This window comes from Cynara cardunculus, assembly GCF_001531365.2.
Source record: "Cynara cardunculus var. scolymus isolate 2C chromosome LG 2, CcrdV1, whole genome shotgun sequence".
Taxonomy (NCBI): Eukaryota; Viridiplantae; Streptophyta; class Magnoliopsida; order Asterales; family Asteraceae; genus Cynara; species Cynara cardunculus.
The window spans coordinates 70,053,026-70,068,209 of record NC_037529.1 but is presented as its reverse complement, the minus strand read 5'-3'; positions in this window follow the sequence as shown (position 1 = coordinate 70,068,209).

The following is a 15,184-nucleotide window of genomic DNA, read 5'->3' as shown; positions in this document are numbered from 1 at the left end:
TCATCAGTTGTGGTGTCAGGAATCTGAATGGTTCAGCAAGTTGCTTGAGCGCATGTCTGTTCATCCATGATGAACTGATTTTTTTTTCTTCGTGCTAGGTTGTTTGTTGAATCCATTTCCATGAACATTCTGTTGGTGATTTTAGTGTCATCAATCTTTTTGGTCCAACTAAGATTTAAATGGGATTGAAGGAATCTGGGTTAAGCTATAATACGAGTTCGGTGGTGCGGAGAGCCTAACTTGAACTTGGGATCTCCTATAGCACGGGGTCAAGGGGACAACACCCCCTTGCTGTGGTCCTGAAACCTAAGCGCTATGCAGAAGGGGCTAATGGGACTCACAACTTATTTAGTCAGCTATACATAACTGTTTGGTAGTGACTTAATGATATAGAAAGTGACTTATTCAATATGCTTAAAGGGGGGAGCTTTATGCAGAAAGGCAAGTTTTTTTTTTCCAAACCTGCCCCTCCCAATTAAAAAAACACGTTCCTTCCTTCTATAAAAAAACTTTATCCATACTGATGCTGATGACGCTGATCTTGTGCAACTGTTCTTGTCCCTTGGTAACTGTTGTGGCACCAAGATAACTACCTTCCCGCCAAAAATATTGTTGATTGTTTTAGAGGATTCCAGCTCAATTGAGAACACACATAACATAATCTGTGTTTTTTACCCTCTTTTTTGCCTAAAAACCAAAGTGCCAAATTGGATTATCCCAAAGTGAACTTTGAGAAAAACAAGGCTGAGAAAAGGTCGAAATATTACTTTCAGAAAGCACTCCGTACATGATCTATTCTTCTATCCAAGTCTATTTTGATTGATACATCACTCAGAACCCAGATTTTTATCACATTGTTTTGGAACAGTTGAAATAGACACACTATGTTAGTGACATTTCATCGTACCCATAGTTAATCGTTCAGAAAACATAGTTAGTATTAGTTGGGCCAAAGGCTACTAATTATTCACACACGTATTAGTCAAGCCTTTCATCCCATTATGGATTTGTTAACATTTTTTTTGGTTAGTTCTTTGAGATATGTTCTGATGTTCATGGACGGATAATGAGATCCCACATCGGTTAGGGAGGGGAAGAAAGGTTGCCATATAAGGGACTGGATACCTCCTCTACGCGTTTTAAAACAGTGAGTCCAAGTGTGGACAAAGCGGACAATATCCGGTATGGTTGGCCTAGGATGTTACATATGGTATAAGAGCCGAGAACCGGATGCTGTACCAGCGAGGACGCTGGCTCCCAAGGGGGGTGGATTGTGGGATCCTACATCAATTGGGGAGGGGAACAAAGGTTGCGTTATAAGGGGTTGGGTACCTCCTCTCCTAGACGCATTTTAAAATCGTGAGTCCAGGTGTGGATAAAGCGGACAATATCTAATATATTTGGCCTGAGCTTGAGTAGTTGAGACTGGATATGACGGGTTTAGGAATTTTTAAGAATATGACCTCTGTTAGGAGTTCTTGGAGATTCATAACTAGGGTAGTAGATTAGGGGGTTCTAGATGGGAGAAGGGAGCGGGAGAGATGAAGGGTAGAGCATAGGATTAGTGAGTATGTAGTTAGGTTATCCGAAAATTATGTTAGATTAGGGTGTGTGTTTTCTAAGCGGTGGTTATCTTTTTCCTCTACTTGCTTCTGTTTATATTGTTGTTGCTTACTTTTATCTAGTTTCTCAAATTTTTAGCATATTTGTCTTTCTCTCATTCTAGTTTTATTGTTGGTGTTTACTTATGTCTTAACTAGCTTTTCGTGTTTTAGCATATATGTTTTTCTCCCTTTCACATACATTTCACTAGCCTAGGGTCGTCATAGAACAACTACTCTACTCATTAGGGTAGAGCCAGGCTTGTGTACATTTCTCACCCCACTCCACCCCACCTTTGGGTGGGATATACAGGGCTCATTTGGTTTGGTTTGTGTAATAAATTAATGATAACTTATTGTTTAACAAATATGTGATTGTTTAAACAAAGTTAATAGCTTAATTGAGCTAAGTAAGCTTATTTTAAATATTGAATTTTCTTTCTAAGTTGGTAACGTTTGTGATAACTAAATTCAGTCCGAGCTTGAGCTGAGTTCAAGCTTTATTTTTGGTCAATCGAGTGAAACTCGAACACCTCAACATTTGGTTCGACTCGTTTACACACCTAGCGAGAGTTATTGAGTGTTTGATTCGACTCATTTACACACCTAAGAATTGTGTCATGTTGGAAGTAACAAGCGCCTTCTGTTATAGTGGTGAGACTTGCAACTATTTTCCTTTTAAAGTATTTTATACTTCTAGAGGGAGGTTAGGGGAAACCCTCAAGAAAATGAAAAATTGAGTAATACTCTGATATTCATTTATTTGGACGGTATGTACATGTGCATACAAGTAATTGAAGTTGTTTCATGGTTTTTAGGCATGTTATGCACATGTGCATACTGGATAAACTGCTTCCAAATTATTTGTATGCACACTTGTATGCACATGTGTATACCGTCTAGAAGAACGATCACTAGGGAGATTTAGGGGGAAAAACCCAAAAAAATGAAAAATTGAGAAACAATTTGGTAACCAATCATCTGGACGTATATACATGTGTATACAAGTAATTGAAGTTTTTTTTTGGTTTTTATGCATGTGTGCATAATTGCTTAAAAATTACTTGTATGCACATGTGCATACCGTCCAGATGAACAGTTACTAGGGTGTTCTTCACTTTTTCAATTTTTTGCGGTTTTCCTTTGAACCCGACCTTAGGGACATAATGTGTATTTCTGCCTAGTTCCATGTACCATTGCTCTCAAAGGGTGTGTTTGGGATGTGGACGGGATGAGACTGGATAGGTGAGAGGGGAGGTAAGTGGGTGAAAGAATTGTGGAAGGTTGTAGGATTTAAATTTGGCATGAGTATTTTAGTAATTTACAATCTTGTCCAATATCACTAGTTTTCCGTTGGAGGGAGGTTGTTGGAGTCCAACATCGACAAGACTTGGACCATTTCTCTTTTATACATATCGGAACTTCCCTTATCTCCTCAGAGTAATCTAATTGAGTTTCACATATGCTAACCTAGTTGTCCAATCACAATTGCCTTACTCACTGGTATCAGACATTGAACCTTCATCGCAACATGTTACATATATAATATTAGAGATCTCCCTTTGAGTTCCATTGTCGACTAGATTGCCTTAGTTCATTACTCTCCAATTTGGCATTGCATTTGTTGTTGGTAGTTGTAAAATATTCCCCCCATCCTCAAAATAAATGTCCATAGGAAAAAAAATATAATTTTAGAAATGTGTAATTATTACATTTTTTAGTTGATAAAAGAACAATTTTACCGTTGATTATAGGGAGAATTTTTCTCCACTTCATAACTAAGGGTAGAATGGGAAAGTAAATACTTACTATTGAAATTAGACACTTATTTTGGGACAAACTAAAATAGTAATTTGATATTTATTTTGGGACAAACTAAAATAGTAGTTTGACACTTAGTTTGGGATGAAGAGAGTATGAAGATTAGTACACATCAGAAAGGGATTACTTAACAAAATTAGTGGTTCAAAAGGTTCCACTTGCATCTTATTGTGATCTATTAGGGAAATTGATTGAAATAGTTAATCACATTAATCAAATTCATTTTTTAGTCATTTTTCAAAGCTTCTTCCTAAATTAGACGGTCTTTACGCAGATGCTTTACGTATTTGCCATTTGCGTAAAAACCGATTTTTGGAAGAAAAAAAATACTTACTCTTTATGTGAAAATTTTGAATCTTTACCCAATTTTTTTTCTAAATCTGGAAATCGATGGGTCATTTAGGTAAATAACCTTAAATGAGTTTTTAATTAAATTCATAACCTCTTGGTCTATATAAGAAAAAATGGATTTGTACTCATGAGAAGGTCATAGATTTAATTAAAATCTCATTTAAGGTTATATACCTAAAAGTAATCGAGTTTTTACGCAAATGCTCGCAAGTCATTTACGTAAACTCTGGCTAAAATGGAATTCAATTAAAAAATGGCTAAGAAGTGAAGTTGGTTGAGAAGATTTACTATTTTGATCAATTTCCTGATCTATTATTAAGATCTTTTTTCAGTTCTGTAGTCTATAATTGCTGTATATTAGTATTTGCTACATGATCCACAAAGGGTCGTCTTTAGGAATTACAGAATGCAAACAATTTCTTCCATTTCATTTGTCATCTCCATTTCTTGGGCCCAATACATGATTTTGGAACTGAAACCACAAACTTAATATTGAGAAATGAAATTAAATGAAATGGACCAAATAAAATTGATCCTTGTAACATTTCATGGATATATGATGACTAGTGCTCTATCTTCTATAAAGTTTCTCAATATTTGCACTGACAACCACCCCACCAATAGTACATGATCTACTTTAACCATCTTCCACCATTTCATATGTGTGAAATCTGCAAAGCAATGGGAAGTTCTGACTAGTCTAGGCATCACACTTAACTCAAGTGATGTATGTTCTAACTTTTAACCCTATTATTAAAATATTTTAATATAGCTTGATTTATGATACGATCTTTATATTTTATTTTTATTCATCGTCTTATAATAATCAATAGTTCTGATACAAGTGTATGCTATTTGCTTGCTTTTCTAATAAGTACTATACGGATAAAGTTGCCTTAATGGATTAATTTATTTGTATAGATTGGAAAGATTTTTGTTTAAGAGAGTTTTTTTGTAGATGAAAGTGAGCATATTTTTTAATTGAGAGGGACAAGTTTGGAAAAATTCGGCTTTCTACATAAAACTTCCCCTTAGAAGCTTACTAAATAAGCCATTTTCTATATGATTAACCCATTACCAAACTGTCATTTAGCCTCTAAAAAGATTGGAACGACTTTGTTAACAATGTATGATTTTACTTGAGAGGGGCAAGTTTAGAAAAAACTTGACTTTCTGCATAAAGGTTCCCTTTAGAAGCATATTGATTAAGTCACTACCAAACAGTCATGTATTAGCTAACCGAATAAGTGTTGAGTCCCATTCAACTCACTAAACTGCTAACAAACATGCTCTAAATTAGCCTCCAAAAAGATTGGAATTTCTATGTCGACACTATATCATTTTATGTTCCAATTTCCAACCTTAGGAATCCTTCCTTTTTTCTAGTGGGAAGGATTGCCCACACACCCATCTCAATTTCATTTGCCTTTTTGACATGGCAGGGGCGAGTGAGATTTCATGACTATTTGGTTGAAACTCTTAAAGTTTGTGGGGATCTTATACCTAATTGGGAATGATTCCCATGTGAGAATATAGACAAGAAAGGTGCTCCACTGTCATTTGTTTGGTCATTATGCATACTTGCTGGTGGTTCTGAGTCAATTTTGCTGTAATTTGATGCCTCCTCCTCACTGTGATGATGATAAAAGTTGGAGTTGTTGGACCACTAATGTGTGATTCTTAAATTTTCTGATGGTGATCTTTAGTGATCACTGGACCCTATACAACATGACTGAAGCAACTCCTGCCCTTTTTCTGGTTTCTCATTTGCAAGTGGACCCTAAAGGCTCCTTTATGTGCTATAGATATTAATTTCTTTTTAAATCATGGTTTCAACCTTTGGCCTACTACCAAGTCCATAGGTTTAAATCTACCATTATATACACTTCAACTTAGAAAAACCCTTTTCTTTATGGGAGATTTTTTTTTTGAAGTATATAATATTTATATACGACAAATACAACAAATAAACTCACACACCCTCCTCACCTATGGTGATGTTTGAACCTTTGACCTCCTAGGAGACCAAGGGCGACGATACGCTAGGCCAAAAACCCTTTGGTTTCTTTATGGGAGATTGACGGGGCTGTATTAGTTTTTTATTAAGTCATGCATTGATAAAGTCGTCTGAGTGGATTAATCTTTCTAATATAAATTGAGAAAGTTTTTGTTTGGGACGGTTTTTCTATAGAGAAAAGGTGCGTGTTTTTTTTTAATTGTTAGAGGCATGTTTGGAATTTTTTGGTTTTCTGTATTAAGCTCTTTCCTAGAAACTTACTGGTTTTTCATTGCAGTGGCCCCAAAAGGCTCCTTTATGTGCTATGGATATCAATCTTTATTAAATCATGGTTTTCAACCTTTGGCCTACTAAGTCCACAGGTTTTAAGTCTACCATTATATACACTTCAATTGAGAAAAAGAACTTCTTCTTTATGGAAGATCGACGTGGCCTACAATAAACTAAGTCGATGTAAAGAAACTGATTACAATCTCAAATCAATGAGCGTAAGTTTTCAGCGTCTTACAATTACAAAGAACATATTCTACTAAGTTGTTTGGTTGATTTTCCACAAAGTCTTGTATGGATAAAGTTGTCTCTGTGAATTAATCTGTCTATATAGATTGGGAGAGTTTTTGTTTGAAATGTTTTTTTTCATAGATGAAAGGAGCATGTTTTTTTAATTGGGAGAGGCAGATCCGGGTAAAACTTGACTTTCTGCATAAAACTCTCATCTAAAAACGTCACTTTCTATATCATTAAAGCCACTACTAAACAGTAATATATAGTTGATCAAACTAGTTGTGAGTTCCATTAAGTTAATTAAGCTGTTAACAAATAGACGTTAAGTGTTGGATTGGTGTATCAGATCCAAAGAGGTGATACCAAAAAAAAATGTGATTTAAGGAAGGAATATGGATCTTATAAGAATAATATTACAACCAATAGTTTGATTATTCATTTCATTGGCCTAAATGAGTATCAATAGCATATTATGGGGAAACACCATAGGTATGGTATTCAAGTAATCATGAAAGTCATTATTGTTAAGGATCCACCATTAGGTCCATTATGCATTGCCACTAAAGCAACCACTAAAGATCTATCACTGTTGCTGCTATGACTAATCTTTGGTATATGGAGATGCTTTTTTTGTTTGAAAAAGTGCATGTGTTTAATTGCAGCATTACCTAGCAAACATGTATTTGTTCTATGTGCACTATCAAAATGAGTGGAAAACAAGAAAAGTAAGCATATGCTACTAGTGTTGCACAATTAGGTTATCTCCTAAGCATTTAAAAAAGGGAAATGTAAATGCTAACTGCTACACATTGGTTCTTTAGTAGACTAGGAAAAGAACATAGGTTTTATGGAGCACATTGTATTTTAATAATGTAGCCTGCATTGTTAGAGATTCGGGATTGGAGATAATCCAAGAGAAACTCTAGTATGGAATTTCGTCCCTTATTGTCTTGGGTATCACGAATTTCTTGTCGGGATAATCCAAGAGAAACTCTAATCTCAAAGGCTATGAGGTCGAGTCCTTTTTTATAAACACATATTCTCATTTACATATTCATATGAGAGATTGATGGTTACGGACGGTTAAAACGGTTATAAATTATACTCGTTGATAGATAAGATTTGAGAGAAGTTACATATGCATCATAATTAGAAGCAACGTCCAGAACTATGGTTCCATGGTCCTGAACTTTGACTCTACGGTCCAGAGCTCTGATTGCTCAGTCTCTGATCCAGTTTCCGGAACAATTTCAAGATGGTTTCCATCCTTCTGAAATTTGTTCAAGTCATCCATAAATTAAAGTTCTCTAAGTCTATAACTTCTTAAAATTTGTCCATCGCCAAGGGCTCTGCCCCTTGGACCCCATTAAAGTACGTATGCTGCTCATATAATTTGGCACTCTCTATACTTTGTAACTTTAGGTAATCTGTCTTTTTAGATAGAGGTCACATTTATGTATATCTAATTCCCCACCATCCTACTTTCTATGAGATTTACTGTTTCATTTTGATTTTCATGATTTATCTTGAACTTATCCTAATAATGCTGAATGGGGCAATACAAATACATGGTAGTTAATTCTGGTCCTCTAAGCCTTCTTTTGTCCAATGGTCTTGAGGGCATATGAACCAGCTTCTTGAATGGCTTCAATTATTGTCACCAAATACTGGTTTTTTACAAGATTGAGCTTTCTGTGAAGAAATGGTCAAAACATTTGGAAGGGATATTGGGGATCATGAGTTCACATCATACCTAAAAATGCCACATATATGCATGAAGAGCATGTAAAATAGATCTAAGCTAGAAAATTTCACGTTTTTCTATTAATGGAACAGTTTATTTTCAAAATACACTAGAAATTGAGGTGTGTGTGGTTGGTATGCAGGACAAAATGGGATTGGACATGACATGATATAACAAAAACTTGTTGTCCAACGTTTGTTGCGACAATTAAACTCGAACAGAACAGGACTAAGTGGGACAGAAATCAAGGAGATGAGACGACATAAGTATATTATTAAACTACTCATGTCAAATTAAAACCTTAAAACTTTCCATAATTCTTTCACCCCAAATAATATCACTCTTATCGATACTGTTCACATACCAAAAGCATCAGGACACCTCAAACTCTAGGATTCTTTTCCATTTTGTTTTCATCTTTGGACAACCTAATTGCATCAAAATCTTGAAACTTTAGTATGCATGTCTAGATTATGTGCAGTTTATCTTAAACATGGAACTCATTTCAAATTTTCTAACTGCTGTTTGATCAGATGGTGGTAGGCCAGGTGGGGCTTAAACCGTAGATAACAGACACTAGGGGTGTTCATTTAAACCGTCAAATCGTACAAACCGTGTGTAAACAATTTTATCTATACTCAAACAATCAAACATGGTGTTGTATGAGACACAGAGGAGAGATTATATCTTTTGAAAGGGTAGACATGTTATTGGTTTACTCACATCACACATACAGCCTTTCTTTTAGTTGTGTGTCTTTTGGTTTGTTTTGTTAAGATACGATTGATATGGAGAAGATCTCTCTCCACTTGCTTTTGTCTTCTTTTCCTTTCATAAATTAATAACATTAAATAAATAATAATATTACACAGTGCTCTATCTATCTATCTCTCTCTTCAATGTGCTGTGTGTGTAGCCCCACCCCCCAAGCCCCTGACCTTTTTCTCAGTGGTGTTTTTAAATTTAATATCTTCTTTAGCCAACCCTTTGTTAATCTCTGCTGTTCCCTCTTGTTTTGTTGTGATGATGCCATGTGCAATTGTGTTCTATTCATTAAAATTCCCTCCATAAAACAAATGATTACTTACCATCTTCTTTATTGACAGCAAAGAAACTGAATGGGAAGTTTTTGTGTCATTATTGACAGCAAAGAAACTCAATGAGAAGATATGGACCAAAAAGCAAAACCGTGTCAAATAAATAGCATTACACTCCTCAGGTAAAGTTTATAACACTTTTCTTTATTTATTTGCATTATACCATTTACCATAATGAAATTAAAAATACGGGTTATCATCAAAAAGAAATTCAACTTCAATCAGGTATTTTTTATTGTTTGTATAAAAACAAGACATGCATTATTTATCTCTCATCTCTAGTATTTTACTGTTCATTTTTTCCAACCATCGAATACTCTTCTTTGGTAAAATAGTGTTTTTAGAGTTGTTCTTAGGGTTTGGTATGAAAGGTCTAGTTAATTTGGTACATGAACACCATCAAGTGGGTTGTTTTCTAAATGTTAATACTTTATAGAAAAAAGTCGTTTTTATACACGGTGAATGTTTCAGAAACCTATCAAGACGATACCCTTAGGATTTGGTATTAAAAGTCTTAGTTAATTTGGCATATGAACACGGCCAATGGATTATTTTAGAAAATGTTAATGCTTAATAGAAAAGTCATTTTTTATACATGGATAACGTCTAGAAACCTTGCAAGATGATATCCTTAGGATTTGGTATGAAAAGTCTAGTTAAATTGGCATATGAACGCAGGAAAAAAATGTTATTGGTCAATAGAAAAAATGTGATTTCTATGTGGAATAATGTCTAAAACCTTGTGAAATCATGAATATAAAAAACACTTAGGGGCCGTTTACCCAATTGCTTACCCAATAAGCGCTTACCGATAAGAGTCAACACTATGATTTTTTTGATGCGTAAGATTTTAGTATATTAAAACATATCGAATGCAACAAGTTAGTGGGTAAGCGCTTACCTGGGTAAGAGTCATCATCTTCACTTACCGGGTAAGACTCTCCATCATTCTCATCGCTCTTACCCAGTAAGATTCTTGACCCTTGTCATGTTCATCCGATGGGAAATTTTATCCGGTAAGTACTTACCAAGTAAGTGTTTAGTAAACGGGCCCTTATTGAACGATGACTTAAGATTAATAAACCCCACCACCACGCCAATACTAATGTGATGGGCTTAATGTACCTCTACCTAGTCATGTCCTCACGCACATCAATATCAAAATTCCATTTTCACATTCTCACTACATGATTTGACCTGGTTTTGACGTTAAAACAGATACATATAACAATCGAGTGGGCTAAATGCACTCTTACTTATAATTTTTTTCTTCACACATATTAACATCAATAGTTTAATACTTACTTTCTGTAATTTCAATATATGAACTGAATTAATTGTAAAATATAAAAGATACAAATTTATGATACTTGCATAGGAGATTGAGGGAGTGTTTGGAATTGCTTATAAAAACAATTCATTGACTTATTTCGGTGTGACACCAGTAATAAGCACTTAAACAATTTATACCGGTAATAAAGTGTTTTTAAAAAAAGTTAAATTATTTTAACTTATAATAAATTAATAAAAACTTTTATAAAGAATTGATAAATTATGTATGTTTGAAATAGTAGGAAAAAGGAAATAGAATGGTTAATGGGGTGGAGTCAAAACTGATGGGCTAAAATATTATTCAGGTGAAATATCAAATCAAAGTGTGGTGTGGTGTGGGATGGCCCACAATCACTTACCACTTACCACCTAAGTCTGGGTATGAGAATAAATACTCACAAAGCCACCTTGAATGGGAAAATGGTGACTTGACTGAGAAATAAAGATAGGATCTCTTTCCAATGAAATGGAAATATATTAATGATGGTTCAACATAAAATGATGGGTGTTTTGTCTTTTTAGTGGGGTTTTCTCTTTCTTGAAGAGGTCTTGTTTCAATACAATTGCAGTACCAGTACTGGTACAGTACTTTTGCTTTTCTTTTTCTATACCACACACACACCACAAGGACAATCAAACTTACTCCTACTCTCCTCCTTACTATTCTTTAATTGTATATTTATGCATATTATATATTAGGTTAGGTTTCCGTAAAACTGAAAGTTATTATCAAAAGGTAATGAGAACGTTATTCAGGGTTAGCTTATGATGAGAAGCATAAGAAAATATATTTTTTATTGAATCAATCATAATTGAATATCAACACTAATGAGGTAGATCAATTCATTTCTAAAGCACAATTCATGGATGAACATGAGATTGAAAGTGATCAAAGGTCGATGTCTCTTCTTAAGCTTCTCATCATAACTTCTTTTCCCACATGATCATTCGCCACGCAATGCATTGGTTGTTTTGGGATTAAAAAGTGATCCATGGTTCTTGTTCAAGCATCTAGAGGACAATGGGGTTCTTATAGTAACCTCTCCACAATGATATTTTTATGAGGCACTATGCTTTTTTTGCTAATAAGAACCTTGCATCGGAGAAGATCTTATAAGGTCACATCCTTTGAGTTTTTATACAAGAATTTTGGTTCTTACTTTGAATTTGTTATGAAGTGACATTTTAACATCTGATATTTATTGTAAAGATAAAATAATTATTGATGTTGAAAAAAATATATGAAACCTACAAAAAAAAGGTTCTTAATTTGATGAATTAGAACTTCTTTTTTGTAGGGTTAATGTATTATTACTTCAACATCAATTAATATGAATATTAAAACCAAAAAAAACTTCTAAAATACTACTATTTCATATATCATTCAAGTAAAAATCAAGATTCTTATACAAAAACTCCTAAAATTTGATTTATTTACAAAACTCTCTCAAATAATATTTCTTATTATTAAAATTATTATAGTTATTGGCTTATAAGAATGAATAAATTGAAGGAAAAATTAACGTATTTTACTTCGATTCTTATTTTGGGTAACGTAATCTTAAAACTTCTATTTTGATACATAAGATGTAAAGTTTTAAACATTTAGATACACGGATAACTGGTTGAAGACTAATTTAGATTTAAAAAAACCAATGTTATTAACCATATCAGTAAATAATACTGAGTTGGATACCATATCACTCACCACATCAGCATGATAATCGGTTAATGCTTTAATTGGTTATTTTGTTACTTAAATGTTTAAAATTTTACATCTTATGTACTAAAATAATAGTTTTAAAAATACATTACTTAAAATAGGAAACAAATTAAAGTATGTTACTTTTTCATACAATTTGTTCTAAAAAATCTTTAAATAAAGATGATCTTAGACAAAAAAAAAAGAAAAAAAAAAGAGTAGTAATGAGTGATATTTTAGGGTTATGAAAAGATATGATAATGGAGGAGTTTGAGAAGAGGAAGAAAAAGATGGTATTCTTTGTGAATGGGGATAGTTATCTTTTATCTGAATTAACTTCTCCCACATTCTACGCTTCACCTTCACTTATCATGAAAACGAGAGTTGAGCTTGCCACCGTTGATCTTCAAGGGCATTCATTGATCTCTTGAAAATAGAAATAGAAATAGAAATAGAAATAAAAAGAAAAAAGCATGGGCCGCATAGATGCAGTGTCCACCCATTGGGCAGGGTGTCAATGTCCTCTTCGACCAGCATATTGATGATGGAGTGCGTGGTCTGTAAGATGCCCCAATATGGATTCATGTGATTTTATTAATTTTTAATTATTAATTATTAAATAACACTACCATTTTATTTATTAAAGTAAGCAGGAGGGAATGAAGACCCACTTGTATCATCTACTAGCTGCTCTAGATTATTTATTTTAAACAAAGAACATGAGGTGGGGTGTGTTTATATTAAATTATTATAATGCTTACAAAATTTAAAAATTGAATTGAATAGAATAGGTTTGGATTGATGGGATTGACTTTATTCGGCACGCATATATATACATATATATATATATATATATATATATATATAAAAGGTGGTAGGGGGGGTATTTAAAGGGGGGAAAAAGAAGAAGACGTGATGATTTTGACAAATTAATAGAGATGGTGATGGGAGATGGGGTTTACTTTATTCGGCACGCATATATATATATATATATATATATATATATATATATATATAAAAGGTGGTAGGGGGGGTATTTAAAGGGGGGAAAAAGAAGAAGACGTGATGATTTTGACAAATTAATAGAGATGGTGATGGGAGATGGGGTTTCCAATGTGGATTGCAATTGCACCACCCCATCCCCATTCCCTTTCTCTTTCCCTTTCCCATTCCCATTATTATTTACTCTCTAATCCATTCATCTAAAACTTCCCTTTCTTGTTTTCATTTCTTTCCACGACTTTGGAAACCCAAAAACAACCCCCCTCTCTTCCTTTGATACATATATTATCATGAAATAAAATTATTTAAAAAAAAATTATATATAATTAATTCTTATTTTAGGTAACGTACTTTTAAGACTTTTATTTTGATATCTAAGATGTAAAGTTTTAAACATTTAAGTATTTAGATAACCAGTTGAAACATTAATCGATTACCATGCTGATGTGGTATCCAACTCAATATCATTTGTTATTCAACTTAACTTCATCACATCAGCATGGTAACCAGTTACCTGGATATTTAAATGTTTAAAACTTTACATATTAGATACCAAAATGAAAGTTTTAAAAATATGTTATCCAAAATAAAAATCAAGTTAAAATACATTAATTCTACATGTAATTTGCCCATTAAGAAATAAAACCATTTCTAGTTATACTTAAAATGAGAATTCTAATAATTATAAACGGTTATGTTAAAGTGTATGTTAAAACAAAGATAAGAATCTCTAAATTTAAGAAAAAATTGAAAATTCAATATTGAATAAGATATATGTTATTTTAATCATTTCTGACGTTTAGAAATAAGAGTAGTTGACTTGAATTTATATTGCAATTATCGTTTGGTTGCTATTTATGAATGGTGATCCGGCCATAGCCGACTCTATTGCATAATAACTACATTGAACTTTTCTCCAAATAAAATCAATAGATGAATGATCTAAGGTTTATATATATGTATCTTGTTTTTCTTGGCCTAATCCTTTGGGGACATAATTTGTCAAACAAAAACATAGGAAATTCCGTTGTTTATCTATTCGGGTGATTTTATATTGGATTTGTACTGAGACGGCTCTAATAAATTATATCATCTTTGAAAATACCGTGATGTTTAGTCGGTGTCATGTAATCGGTAAGTAAAAGAGAAGACTGTTATATGATGAGTATTGTCAAACCGAACCATGAATAACCCTAATTTGAATTGGAACCTAATTCTAAGAAGGTAGTAGATTGACAATCCACATTAAACGGGGGACCATTGATGAAAAAAGAAGAAAGGGGAACATAAGTTAAAAGGAGTGGGATGCCGGTCATAAAGCGACAGATGGTTGTAAATTGGCAGAGAAAAAGAAAAACCTACTTTTAAGGATCCCCCTTCTTTCTTCATAATTATTTTAAAATGTCTCTTTCCCATTAAATGTCTACTTTGGCGTATCTAATCCGTCCTCCTGGCCCCCACCCCCACCCTTTTAAATCTAGACTCTATCTTACTATATCATTACCTGCCAAATTGCATTAATTCTTTTTTAATTTTAATTTTATTTAATATTATTTATACTTAATAAAAAAATGTTGTTAAATATATGGATATTTTATTGATGATGGATTCAATAAGTCCGAGGAGGGCTGCTTTTAGATGTTTTTTTTTTCTTCAATAAATATATTTATGTTTTAAATAATTAATATTTGGTTTTTTTTAATTAAAATTAATGTGTGGTATTTGAAAACCTCTTTATCGCTTTGTAACTGTGATGTATTAGTTGTAGTAGAGTTTTTGTACAAGTAATTATACACCCAATACTTCAAAAAGATAATTACCAAAGAATTTCTGATCCGATGATATCTAGGATCCTGCTAAGTATTTGTCTCATATATATATATATATATATATATATATATATATATATATATAGGGGAGCGATCAAATGCAAACCACTCAATTTGTACAAACCGTGCAAACCGCATTCAACCAATCATAATTTTTCATTTTGTTCATTTTTTTGTAATTATG